Source organism: Monodelphis domestica, chromosome 7 (assembly GCF_027887165.1).
Source record: "Monodelphis domestica isolate mMonDom1 chromosome 7, mMonDom1.pri, whole genome shotgun sequence".
Taxonomy (NCBI): domain Eukaryota; kingdom Metazoa; phylum Chordata; class Mammalia; order Didelphimorphia; family Didelphidae; genus Monodelphis; species Monodelphis domestica.
The window spans coordinates 145,721,886-145,735,282 of NC_077233.1; the positions used below are offsets into that span (position 1 = coordinate 145,721,886).

General features: G+C 48.6%; 1 protein-coding gene across 3 annotated transcripts in view; it reads left to right on the forward strand.

Moving 5' to 3' along the window:
• The first annotated feature begins 359 nt into the window (after positions 1-359).
• Positions 360-13,397, forward strand: part of RHBDF1 (rhomboid 5 homolog 1) — a 47,200-nt gene continuing 34,162 nt past the window's right edge. For 2 of the 3 annotated variants that reach the window (XM_056805770.1, XM_001364756.5), the window contains exon 1: positions 939-1,077. The gene's annotated coding sequence lies outside the window, so the exon portion shown is untranslated. Of the gene's footprint in view, positions 375-938; positions 1,078-13,397 lie in introns of those variants that run through there. The other variant, XM_056805771.1, reaches the window with a different exon arrangement.

Genomic DNA, 13,397 nt, shown 5'->3' on the forward strand with positions numbered 1-13,397 from the left:
TGAGGTTAAGTGATCTGCCTGGAATCATGTTGCTAAGTGCGGGATCAGAGGCAGGGTGTGGAGTCTGAGCTTCCTGACTTCAATTCCTTCGTTCCGTTGCCAGCTCCTTTGGTACCTAAGCAAAGTCCGTGACTTCCCAGAGAGGCCCACCCCCTGGGGCAGCTCGGGGAAAAAGATGAGGTCAAGACCCGTAGAGCAGAGTTGTGGCTGGGGTGTGGTGGCGGCCCCAGAGCAGGTCCGCCAATTTGGCCCGGGGGGTTGGACTGGACCTCTTCGAAATCCCGCCTCCAGCTGTGAGACCTTTTTATTGGAGGGGGGGTCACCTCCCTCCAGGGGTGGGACACGGCCTTGGGGTTTTCCCCCGGAGTTGAGAGGTAGAGTACCGGGGTCCAGCCTTGCGGGGGGGGGGTGTGGGGGGCAGTAGCCTAAGGCCGAGGTGAAGGCCTGGGGTCGGGGAGCGGGGAAGCCGGCCTGGAGCTGGTCTGGGCTGCAACTGGTGGGAGGGAACAGCTTCCGCTCGGCTCCGGGTGGCAGATGAGCTCGCCCCGAGTGCATTCCAGAGCCCTGACTCAGAGCGCGCCGTGAATGACTGAGCCCATATGGCCGCGCGCAGCGCGCTCTCCTAGCGGGCGGGCGGGCGCGCAGCCCGGCCCCCGGCCCCCGCTCGGGCCCCCTCCCGTCTTGCTCCCTCCCTCTGTCCCATGATCCCTCCTCTCATTTACGTGCCCCTCGCTCCATGGCATTCTCGGCCAGGCGGGCGGGCGGAGAGGAGAGCAGACGGGAGGAGAGGCGGGGAAGTGGAGAATTGGAGAAGTGGCGAGGAGAGGCGGAGAGAGGGAAGCAGGCAGGCGCCGGGACTCTGGCAAACTTGGAGCGGGACACACCTTCCCCGGCCGCAGCCCCGCGCCGGCTCTGGCGGTCTGCCCTGCCCCTCTCTGCCCTGCCCGCCGGCCCGAGTGTGGGGCCCGGGCTATTACTCCGAGTCCAGGCGGTCCCCTTGCGCACTGTCCGCTCGGCTCTGCCCGCCCCCGGGACCGGACTGCTGGAGGCGGTGGCAGCCGCGGTGGCTGCGGGCTGGTGAGTGGACGAGGGATCCAGCGAGGTGAGGGAGGGAGGGACGCGCTGGTGCAGGGAGCCGCGGTCCAGCCGGGCCCTGGGAGCTTCGGACCAGAGCCTGGCATAGGGCGGGCTGAGAGCCCGGTTGCTGTCACTGGGCTCGGCCGGATCAGAACCAGCCGGTTTTCCTGGAGTTAGTTGCCTTCTCTATCCAACTCCTCCCCGCTCCCTCCTTCCTGGGTGGGTCAGTCGTCCACAATCTGCAGGTCGCGGGGCTGCTACGGTTCCATCCTCGGAGCCGAGCGGGACCCATCTGGGAGCCGTTTGGCTCCCTACCGGTCGGCTCCTCGGAGGTCCCTTGGGGAGCAGCGCACCCTCTGACTCCTGGAGGATGATGGGAGAGGCGGGCGCCTTGGGTCGCGCAGGCTCCTGCCACCTGCAGCACCCCTCACCTCTGCTCTGTCCTCCTCTAGCCCCCACTTTAGGTAGCACGTGGGTCCAGCTGGGTGGGTGGCGTTGGGAGTGACACTTTCATACTGTTCTGGAGTGAATAGCCTTGGAAGTGGAAGAACAAGCGCAGTCATCAGACCCTCTCGATAGATAAGGGGTTTGGGGTGTCTTGAGAGGGCTCTCTATGGGGCGGACAGGGGGCAGGGAGACTTATGCCGGAAAACCCTCCTGGGCACTCATCTGCTGGAAAATCCTCGCAGGTCTGTAGCCACGGGGAAAGTCGGGATAAGAGGGACGGTGGGGAGAGGGTCCAGGCCAGCCGCCTTCTGCCCCTCCCCGGCTAATCACCAAGTAGACCTTTTGTTTAAACACACTCGGGACACACACTCGGGCGGAGACAAACTCAGACACTGACAAGCACACAGAAAAGCAGTGGGCTTGAGAGTCGGAGTTTAGTTTCCATCTCAATCTTTAGGAGCCAGTAGAGAAGGGAGAACCGCCTTAGTAGATGAATCCAAGTTTAAGATACCCCTAGCCACTCGCCCTTGGGACCCTGGCCCCGGGCCCTGGTGGGGGTGGGGAGGAGTGTTGCCGGAGTGACTAGGGCTTGTCCTAGGGATGCAGATTGGTGCAGGGATGGGGAGGTAGGGAGGGGTAGCTGCAGCAGAGAATGTGTGGCCTGTGTGATGGCTGATGCCAAGAAGCTTGGAATGGCTCCGGTCATTGGAGGGGAAGCAGCTTGGGAAACTGGAGCCAGGGGTCCTGAGAAGCAAGTTTCAGTGGCTGGTCATTGGGGAAGGGGCAGCTGAAGAGACTGGAGCCAGGGGTCCAGAAAAGCAAGTTTCTTTCTCCTCTGAATTCCTCCTGGGGACGGGAGTTTTGTAAAAATAGCCCCAGGCAGGATTAGCACATCCCCCTGAGCTGGCCCGGGGCCAGACTGTGGGGCTGGAGTCACTAACAGGCCGGACATGGAGACTCCAGCTCTAGCCATCCCCTGGAACAGCTGAATGACCAGCCAGGAGCTTCTGGGTGGACAGTAGGGAAAGACTTGGAAGGCTTGCTTCTCTGTGTGCCTATGTGCTCTGGAGTGGAAATAGATCAGCTAGTGGGCCTGCTTCCCTTTTCCATCCTTGTCACTTTTCTGTTAGTTACCTGGAGCAGGACAGTCTCTGTGGACAGTAAAAAGGGACTTAGAATATGGGGGGGGGGGCAACTGACTACAAGCCTAGAGTCTGTACTATTACTGACCAAGAAATTAATTATACGAAATGAATAAATAAATGTAATGAAATAAATTCAAGTTCTTCTTGATAATTACTTGCCAATAAATTAATTATATTAAATGAATAAATAAATAGAAAATGAAATAAATTCAAGTTCTTCCCAATAATTACTTGCCAATAAATTAATTATATTAAATGAATAAATAAATGGAATGAAATAAATTCAAGTTCTTACCAATAAATTAATTCTCACTTGGTCACTTTCCGAAAACCAAAGCAGTTAGAATTGGAGTTGAGGATTTCTTCCTTGGCCTTTTTACCCATCTCTAACACCTCTCTTCTCATTCCAGCACACAACAGGGCTTATTCTACTCATTGAAACTGGCAGGGAGAGGGAAAATTGCCCAGTGACTCAGGAGGAAGCTGGGATTAAGAACTGACCCTCCCTCTCCATCCCCTCCCCCCTTTCACAGGAATAACTAGTTTGGGGACACTGACATGCTCTTATCCCTACATGTGGTAATCTTCTCTCAGTTCATACTGGCCATCTTCCTTCTTCCTACCCACAATACCCTTGTATGCAGCTAGTCATTTTTAGAGTAAATGTAAACATGTAAACACACACTTAGGGCCTGACACTCATCCATACTGCCCCATACCTGATTCATATCAGTGCCTCTGGCAGGCTTTCTCTTCTGCCATGGGCACCCCCTTGTGGTCTGGGATGTCCTTGGTTCTCTGGCCAAACTCTCAGGGGTCTTTTTCCCCCACCCTCTCTTGGGGGAAGAGTAGGAGTGGAATAAGAATCAAGGAAACATCAGAACTCAGAAGAGGGCTTTATGATGGGAGTGGTGGGAGGGCCCAGAGGCATTGTGGCCCAGTGGAAAGTCAGAGGTCCTGGGTTCAACTGCTGCCTCTGTCATTTATAAATGTATGATTTTGTTCAAAGGACTTTACCTCTTTGGACCTCAGTTTCCTATCCTGTAAAATGATGGTATTGGATTAGATCAGGGATTCTTAAATATTTTTTGTGTCATGAAGTGCTTTGGCACTTTGGCATGATGTTTTACTATGTATAAAATGCATAGGATTGCTAAGGAAGCCAATTAAATTGAAGTACAGTTATCAAAAAGGCCAGAATCCAGAGTAAGAATCCCTGGACGAATTTAGAGCTGGAAGGATCCTCAAAGCCAACTAGGGCACCCCATCATCTTACAAATGAAGGAAGGGAGACCCAGAGAGGGTTGCCCTGGCTTACTTGGGTCACAGGGTGATTTAGTCACAGGGAAGTCAGATTTCTAAGTTCTGTGACTGAGCACATCCCCTGTTGTACCAGAGGCATGTGGTCATTGTCCAGAGAAGTCCAAGAGCTTCCTCCTGGGAAGACTAGGGCATGGGAAGCAAGGACAGAGACTTGGGGGGCAATGAAACAGGGGGTTCTTTCAGCTCTGGTTTGTGTGTGTATGTGTGTGGGAGAGAGTTCTGGAAGAATGGTTATAGCTGATTATGGAAATGTAAAGGAGACAAATACAGGAAATCTGTGTTGGATGCATTGATGCTCTGGTCCTTCAGGGCCTGTGGATGGAATCCCTGGAACCTTGAATCTTTCTGTAGGGTTTTATGTTGGGAGGGTGTGGACACCCCCCATTTTTTACTTAAGTTAGATGTCTTTGGCCCCAGGAATGGTTTGTCTCGGGCAGGTGCAGTTCCTTTTTTTTCTGTGTAAACTTCAGAGGAGAGGGGCACCTGAGATCTACCTGGCTCATATATTGGGGAAGGGGGACAATTAGGAAGTGGAGGGGAGGTGGCACCACACCCATGTGCTGGGAACCCCCTCCTCCCTTCCCTCCCTTCAGCCTTCTTTGCTCACACTCTCTTGGAGCAGGGAGAGGATTCAAGGATGAAACTGGCTTTTCAGGTTTGGGGCCCAGCTGGAGCCTGGGACGGGACAGCCTTACAGCAGCCTGGGAGCTCCTGGGGGCCGAGCAGAGGTGAATTCTCTTTGACTCCCCTTCCCTTGCCATTTCCTTCCTAGGGCCAGGTCTTCTCCCAGGGCCTGCCCTTTCTGCTCCTCATTTCTATGATCAGGGGCAAAGCCATGGCTCTAGCCCCGGTATTCCTATGAGAAGGGGTGTCCCTTGTCCTATTTCTCAGGACTGAACCTCCCCCCAGTCCTTCTGCTCCTCCTATCCCTCCAGCCTTCCCTGGCTGCAGTCCCTACTCTCTGTCTGCCTCCCAGATGTGTCCAGGGACACTTGCTTGCTTGCTTGGTGACTGGCTCTGCAGGGACTGGACCAGAACCCTGTGAGTCTAAAGCTGAGTTTAGAATGCCATATTATTCTCTGGTGGAGCCCAGATGTGGATACCTGCGTGGTGGCTTTTTGTTTGTGTGTCAGGTTTTATTTTGTGTGTGTGTATGAGGGGTGTGTGTACATGTCTCTCTGGTTTTCGTGTTCCAGCTTGCAACCCTCCCCATTCCACAGATGAGGAAGGAGAGGCCCTGGGAGAGCAAGGAGGGCCTTTGCCTGCAGCTACTTACTTTGTTGGGGGTTATTGGGCCAACTTTCAGCTTTGTGTCTGGGTAAAGCAACTTCTCTGTATCATTATTGTTGTTCAGTCATGACCCTGTGGACCATTCTGTGCAGGGAGTTTTCTTGGCATATATACTGGAGTGGTTTGCCATGCCTTTCTCCAGGGAAGGCAAACTGAGGTTAAGTGACTTGCCCAGAGACACATAGCCCTTAAGTAAGTGTCTGAGATCTGATTTGAACTCAGATCTTGCTGATTTCTGGTCCAGGACACTCTATCCATTGAGTCACGTAGCCTCCTCCTCCCTTCTATCGCATTGTCCTTTATATAGGACTTCCTCATGAACTGAGCCCATATAAAATCTGAGTAAGGCCTGCTATCAGTGTTATTTTTGTCATTTACTTATTATATTGTATTTTTTGGGGGGCTTCATAGTGAGCAGGAGATGGCCTCTGTTTAGATTAATATGATAATCAATATAATAAATTTGGAAAGCCTTCTGTCCCTGTGGTCACTCTCAGGCACTCTCCTCTTTCTCCCTGTCCACTTGCTGCGTTTTCTCTAGGAGCTTCTGGCTTTATTTGTTTTCAGACTAGATCTCCCTATCTTTCCTCAACTGGAAGCGCAGTGGTCACTCACAGCAGACTCCCCTCGTTAATTGGCAGGGAAGCTGCCCCACGTCTGACCTGGGGAGGTTGTTGGCACTTCCTGAGGCAGCTTGGTGGCTCAAGTTCCATGATATTCCCTGGGTGGCACTGTGGATGGTAAGGCCATCCAGCCTAGCTGTGCATCACTTTTGAGCCCTGTAAGACTGCCAGGACCTATCCCTCTCAAGCTCAGATTAAGTATAGGTAACATTGGGACGATCACTAAACTGTGATGCATTAACTTAAGTCAGTCTCTGTTTCCTCATATCTTAGTTTATTTTTTTAAACCTTACCTTCTGTCATGCCAGAAGAGGGGCAAGGGCTCCGCAGTGGGGGTTAAGTGACTTGCCCGTGGTCATACAGCATTTAAGTAAGTGTCTGAGGCCAAATTTGAACCCAGGACTTCCATCTCCAGGCCTGACTGTCTATCGACTAGTTACCTACCTGCCCCTCCATGAGTCTTAATTCATGATCCAAAGTGTAGATTAGTCAGCCCCTAAGAAGGACTACTTTTTTCCTTTTAGGTGCTGGAATTTGTTCTCCTCTCCATCTCCATATAGTGGGAGGGTGAGGGCAGAGGCAGAGGCTTATTTGAGTTCATCCTTTTTGACTCCTGGGAAAAGATCAAAGCCTTTGATTGGGCCAAATGAATGTTTTGGTTTCTCCATAGATTTCCATTATCCAACTACTATTCTCCTTCTTCGTGCTGTTGCCTTGCCCGATAGATCATTAGTAATTGGCTTTTTTATTTCACCATAGGGCAGTTTCTTGGCTAACAAGATGGGGAACCTTTTTTTAATACCTCCAGGTGACTTTGCTTAGGCCAGCATCTTATCCTCTTCGCCAGTAAGAGGTATTGGCCATCCATCCATTCCCAGACAAGTTCTTATTATTTGTCTAGTTTGTACTAGGCAGCTGGAAATACAAAAGACAGCCCTTGTCCTCAAGGAATTTATAATCTTTTAAATTATGGAATAACAGAATCTCATCACTGAAAGGAATCGCTTATAATTCTGTGGTGTTTTAAAATTTAAGTGCTTTTTCATAACTGAAATATATAAATATATGTATATGTGTATATTGTGTTAGAAGTGGATAGGAATTTTTTTTTTAACCCTTACCTTCTGTCTTGGAGTCAATACTGTGTATTGGCTCCAAGGTAGAAGAGTGGTAAGGGCTAGGCAATAGGGGTTAAGTGACTTACCCAGGGTCACACAGCTGGAAAGTGTCTGAGGTCAGATTTGAACCTAGGACCTCCTGTCTCTAGGCCTGGCTCCTGGATAGAATTTTATAAATATTCTTTCTCTCTTTTTCATTATTACCCTCCAAGGTTTCTTCCATCTCTAAATCTATGATTCTTTGATTTTATTTTTATAAATGAGGAAACTGATATTCAGAAAGATTAAATAACTTGTCTTTGGTCATACAATTAGTAAAGATTGGGACTAGGATTCAAGTCCAAATCTTCTAACTCCAAATGAGTGTTTTTTCCATTATATCCCCATTTCTCTCCATAGACTGCAACACAATTGAACACATTTATTATGTTCTGTATATAAGATACTGTGCTAGGCCCTGAGGGTACAAAAGCAAAAACAAAGTGTCTCTGCTCTCAAAGAATGCCTGTCTGTTGGTGAGGGAGATAAATAAAGATTGGTAAGTCATCAAGTATTTATTATTTTTTAAACTCTCACCTTCCATCTTGGAATCAATACTGGGTATTGGTTCCAAGGCAGAAGAGTGGTGAGGGCTAGGCAATGGGGGTTAAGGGACTTCATCAAAGTCCCACAATCCAGGAAATGTCTGAGGCCAAATTTGCATCCTGGATTTATTAAGCTCCTTCTCTGCCAGGTATTGTGTGAAGTATGGAGGATGCAAAGAAAGAGCAAAATCAATCCCTGGCCTCATGGAGCTTGCATTCTGAAAGGAGAGGTGACCTACATATCAGATAGATAGAGTACCTGGATGGTTCTTATGCATGATTAGGAATGGGGGTGGGGAATAGGAATGTAGGCCTCCTACTGAAGGCTGAAGCATTTGAATGAGTCATAAGAAATTCTCCTAGGTGTAGGTTAAGAGGGAGAGTATTCCAGATATATGGGAAAGCCAATGCAAAGGCTGGGAGGTGGGAGATGTGTCTGTGTCTGGGAGTGATCTAGAAGGAATGGGATAGTGACCATTGATAGTCATCTCTTCTGATATGTTAACCTCAGACTGTATTTTAACTTAATGATCTTTTTCTTGATCAACATTCTAATAAATATTACCTTAAGGCATCTTGAAGGAGAGACATGTCCAAGGCCAAGGAACAATGCAAGGGACTATGCCAATTTAGACATTTCTCTCTCCAAGATAGAAATTTTGGATTTTACATGAATGTTCAGTTAAATAAATTGTTTCTGGCAAACTTGTGCTTGAAACTCAGTATAATATTGTATAGTTTTGTTAAGATTAAAATTTAGTCTCTCTGCTAAAGGTATTATATTTTTATAAGGTTTATTAAAGATTAAGAAATAAAGAAAATACGAATATAGAAAGCACGTGACTAGGAGGGCCGAAAGGCCCATTCAATTGTGTGTCCCTAGAAGTGGAATCTGAGAGACCCGAAGTAGGTGGAGAGTCAGCTTAAATACCATTTTGTCCTCGGCCTAGGTGAGACTTTCAGGTGAGGTTACAAAGAATTCTGGGAAGTGGCCAAGGACTTCTGGGAATTGAAGTCTGGGGTTCAAATCTCCATTTTTACATTTCCCTGTTTGATCCTGTTGGGAAAAGATTTCCCCCAAAAGGATCATGAAAACATAATCAACTTAAAGATTATAATAATTTGAGGATAAGAGGAAAAAAGAACAAAACCAGTAATTGCTGGACGCATTGACAAAAAGCCAGTTAGGGGGCAGCCCCCTTTGGCATGAAAGTATAGATACAAATAAATGTTCAATCAACCGCACCCAAAGTTCATTCTTGATCTTCTCCTGCAGTTTGTGATCTGGAGGCATCTTCATGGTGTCTTCTCCAAATAATTTATATAATATAGAAATATAAATTTTATCTCTACATAATTTTTTTCTCATCAGTAGGATCTAGTGGGGATTTTTTAAGGATGGGAAAGACTAGGGTCTAGAAGGGAAGGATCCAATAGTCAGAGAGAGATTAAAGATTAAGAGAGCAGGAATGAAGGTAGGGACAATCAGCTGGAGAAGGTGGGGAGGAAATAAGTATATAAAATTGGCCTCATCAGAGACTAGATTGAAGGAGGAGATTGTGGGGGCTGATAGCAGAAGACTGAGGGGATGGCCTTACTTTTCTTTTTTTTTTTAAACTCTCACCTTCTATCTTGGAATCAATACTGGGTATTGGTTCTAAGGCAGAAGAGTGATAAGGGCTAGGCAATGGGGGTCAAGTGACTTGCCCAGGGTCACACAGCTGGGAAGTGTCTGAAGGCAGATTTGAATATAGGACCTCCCGTCTCTAGGCCTGACTCTCAACTGCCCCCACCTTACTGTTTTAAGAGATAGAATGTCCAGAAAAGCTACTGTGGTTAGTGGGATAGGGAGTCAGTAAGAGAGGAGTAGCTGCAGTGAGGGCCCAGATTTAGATTAGATTAGATTAGATAAATTTGTAGATCAGATCGCCACCAGGGTTTCCCTGTTTTCCTCTTAAATTGTTCATTTAGGTCCTTATAAGTAGCATGTCTTAGAACATTGAGCCTTGAGGAGAAAGGGAACTGAAAACAGATTGTCAGAGTTGGAAGGGATCTTCACAAATACCCTGTGGGTCCCTTAATTCCTAGAATGCCAGAGGTGATAGTTCCTTAGAAGATAGGTCAGTGCTGGAGCAGCCCTCAGACCATGGAATTGTCCGAGCTAAAAGGCATCTCAGAACATCGGATGTGAGGGCCAGAAGGACATTTGGAGAAACAGACCCAAAGCAGGGACTTGGTCAGGGCCACCCAGGGAGTGAATGGGCTTCCTGAAGCAGAGCCCAAGTCTGACTCCCCAGACTGCTGTTCTTTCTGCCTCCTCTCCTCGGCGGTGTTAGTTCTCCCGTTGGATCTTCTGTCCTCAGGGTTGTATTTGATCCCCTAGTGCCTTTCTCTGATAACAGAAGGGTTCTTCTGTATACTGTCTTGAATTTCTGGGTGTCTTTTGTCTCTAAGGACTGGCATTGGCCACTGTAATCTTATGCCTGAAGGAGAGAATGCTGTCATTTATTATTTATGTGTTTTGTCTCAAACACAGCAGCAGCAGCAGCTCCCAACAGAACAATTGTGCCCTGCTAGATCATGTGTATAATCCACTGGAGGAAAGGAACACTGGCCCATCGGGGGCCTGACCAGAAATCCAAGGGTCCCTTTTGACCCAGTCAGGGAACGCTTCTTGGAGGAGGAGGCTTTTGATCCATCCATGAAGGCAGGAGAATTTTTTGGGATGGGCAGGGAACCTACCCTTCATTGGGTAGTGAGTTGGCCTGAATAGCCGTTGAAGTCTCTTCCAACGCTTAAATTCTGTGATTCTGAGTTAATTATCTGCCCTTGGGGTAAATTATTGTCTGATCTCAATGGGGTGCTGTATGCCCATATGCTTGGGTAGGAAATATGTGGTCAGAGTCCCTGCATACTCTCCTTGTCACGGATTCCGTAGGGGTGGGCCCAGGGAGCTCGGAGGCTTCAAGGAGCAGAACCTCAGACTAAACCAATATAACGATAGGGACATGCTAATACGAAAAGGTTTGCGCTTCATCATCATCCAAGGTCCCTGCTTTGGCCTGGTTCAAGGAATGAAACCATACAGTTGCCATACGAGCAACAAGTGGGTTCTGGACACCTCAGAGGCTGTCTGGAGAGACGGAGGTAGTCCAGGGCGGTTGGACCTCTGACTGTAGTGGAGCAAGCCTCAGGCACCTCCAGGCCAGAGATTCTTAGCCTGTCGGGTGTCGTGGAAGATGAACCCCTGTTGACAGTCTGTGGACACCCCGGTATTCCTCAGAAAGAAATAATCGTCATATTATGGTATATATTACAGAGGCACATCATCACGGTCGTGACCACCATTGTTAATGTCCACCCCACATTGCAAAATGCCGTCCCGCTTCCAAAGCCCTTTGGCCTCTGCCGCCCCTGAGATCCCGGAAATGACCTCGGTGGTGTCTGAGGAGGAGGAGGGGTACAGCCCTGATGATTGTTCTCTTGGCTCATCCTGGGCCTGTCAGGGAATGGCTGGGGCTCATGCCACCAGGCTTCCCTTGGACGTCCTCTCCATCCCTCAGAGGGGTGGCCACATCCTCCTAGAACGCCTCCTGGATCCCATCTCTCCTGTGCTGCCCAGAGGCAGGAATATCCCGGGGCCCACTCGGCTGACGGGTCAGAGGTGTGTCTGGGCTCCTCAATCTCTCCCCATTGGCCTCGGAATGAGAGAGACGGACCTCCGAGCGCCCTGCCCGGGGCGGCTGCTGCCCCGTGGGGAATCCCTGTTCAGGTGACCCGGGAACACGTCTTGGCATGTCTCTGGGAGGAGGCAGTCCTGGCCAGGAGGAATTCTGGGCGCAGGCACAGGGCTGGCCAGGCCAGGGGAAGCGGCACGTCCTGCCCTGGTTCACTCTCATGGGGCAGTGAGGAGAAAGCTGCTCCAGGAGCAAACCCTTTTAGGGGTCCTTCCTCCGCAACCCCCAGATGCCTCTTTTCCTCTGTCCAAGGAGGCGGCGGAGAGAAGATTCTGTCTTGGTTCTGACATGCTGGGTCCTGGGATTGCCCTTTTGGTGTGGGGATGCTGGGGCGCCTTCCCTCGCGCCGCAGCCCTAGGGGAGGGGTGGATCTCTCAGCGTCCTTTGGGATGTCACAGCCCTTGGAGGCCCCATGGAAGGGCGTCATTCCTGGGACCTGAATTCCAGCTGTTGGCGCCAGGACCCCGTGATTGAGTGGACTCTGAAGAGTCTCTCCCCTTGCCTAGAAAAGGAGAACTAATTTATCAGAAGAGGAAACGAGGGGTGGCTACCTCCCTTGGATCCGAGCTCCATGGGTAGGATAGTTGGCCCTGGAAGGGGAAGAAGTCAAAGCTGTGGCCCTTCAGCCGGGCTAGGAACAGACATTTGGGTGGCCCTTCCCTAGGACATTGGGAAGGTCATTTCTACTTGGGAGTCTCAGTTTTCCATCTGTAAAATGGGAGGAGGCAGATTTAGTTAGGCCAACCTGCAAAGTCCCTTTTTATTGATTGGCCAAATTAGCTCTGTTTCTGGCACTGGGCTAGGCACTGGGCATAGACCTTATTTTTGCATAGCTTATGTTATATTGGGAGAAACTACATCTACATATTTAAGGGAATAGAGAATGTAAAATAAAGACTGGGTAGTTTTGAAGGAGGCTGGGGACTCTTACAGTTTAGGGGGAATCAGGAAAGATTTCATGTAGGAGGCGGTAGGTACTAGAGTCTTGAAGGACCTATGGAATTCTCTGACAGGGAGGTAAGGAAGGGGAACATTCTGGGCATTAGGAAAAGCTAGTGCAAAGGCATGGAGAGGAGAGATGAGTATCATGTGTGACTAAGAGCAAGAAAGACAGTTTGGTCAGGCCTGGTTTATGCATACAAATTGTTTTCTTCACATCTATTTAGGGGTCAATTCTGGCCATCTGTGGAGTCCATGATGCTGCCTGGGCACCCCTTGAACTCAAGGGAGGGAGCGGACTTTATTTTAAGATAGTCTATTCATAGGGATAATATTCACAGTGTGTGCCCCATATTTATGGGGCTGGTCAAATAGCAAGTGGACGGAACACCAGGCCTCAGGTCTGCAAGACCTAAGATCAAATCTGGCCTTAGACACTAATAGTTCTGTGATTCCAGGCAAGCCACTTAACCGCTGTTTGCCTCTGTTTCCTCATCTGTAGAATGGGTAGAATAATAGCATCTACGTCCCAGGTTATTTATAAGGATCAAATGAGATAATAATTGTAAAGAACTAGCATAATTCCTGGAACATAGTAAGCATTATATAATTATTACTATTATTATTAGGTTAAAGGTTATATGACTTTGTGAAACACTGTTCAGTTTCCGAACCTCTGTTACCTCCTGAGATCCTTGAAATCTCTCTGAGACTCATCATTTATTTTTAAAATGTTTTATTTATTTATTTTTTAGAATATTTTCCCATGTTTCCATGATTCATGTTCTCTCCTTCTCCTCTTCCCTTCCCTTCTCAGAGCCGACAAGCAATTCCACTGGATTGTACAAATATTATCACTTGATACCCATTTCCTTATTATTCATTTTTGCTATAGAGTGATTTTTTAAAGGCCTAAACCCCAAATCACATACCCATATACATGTGATAAGTGATGTTATATGTTCTTTTGCATTTCTGCTCCCAAGGTTCTTTCTCTCAATGTGGATAGCATCCTTTCCCATAAGTCCTTCAGGAGTGCCCTGGCTTGTTGCATTGCTACTAGTAGCAAAGTCCATTCCATTGGATTATTCCACAGTGTTTTACTTTCTGTGTA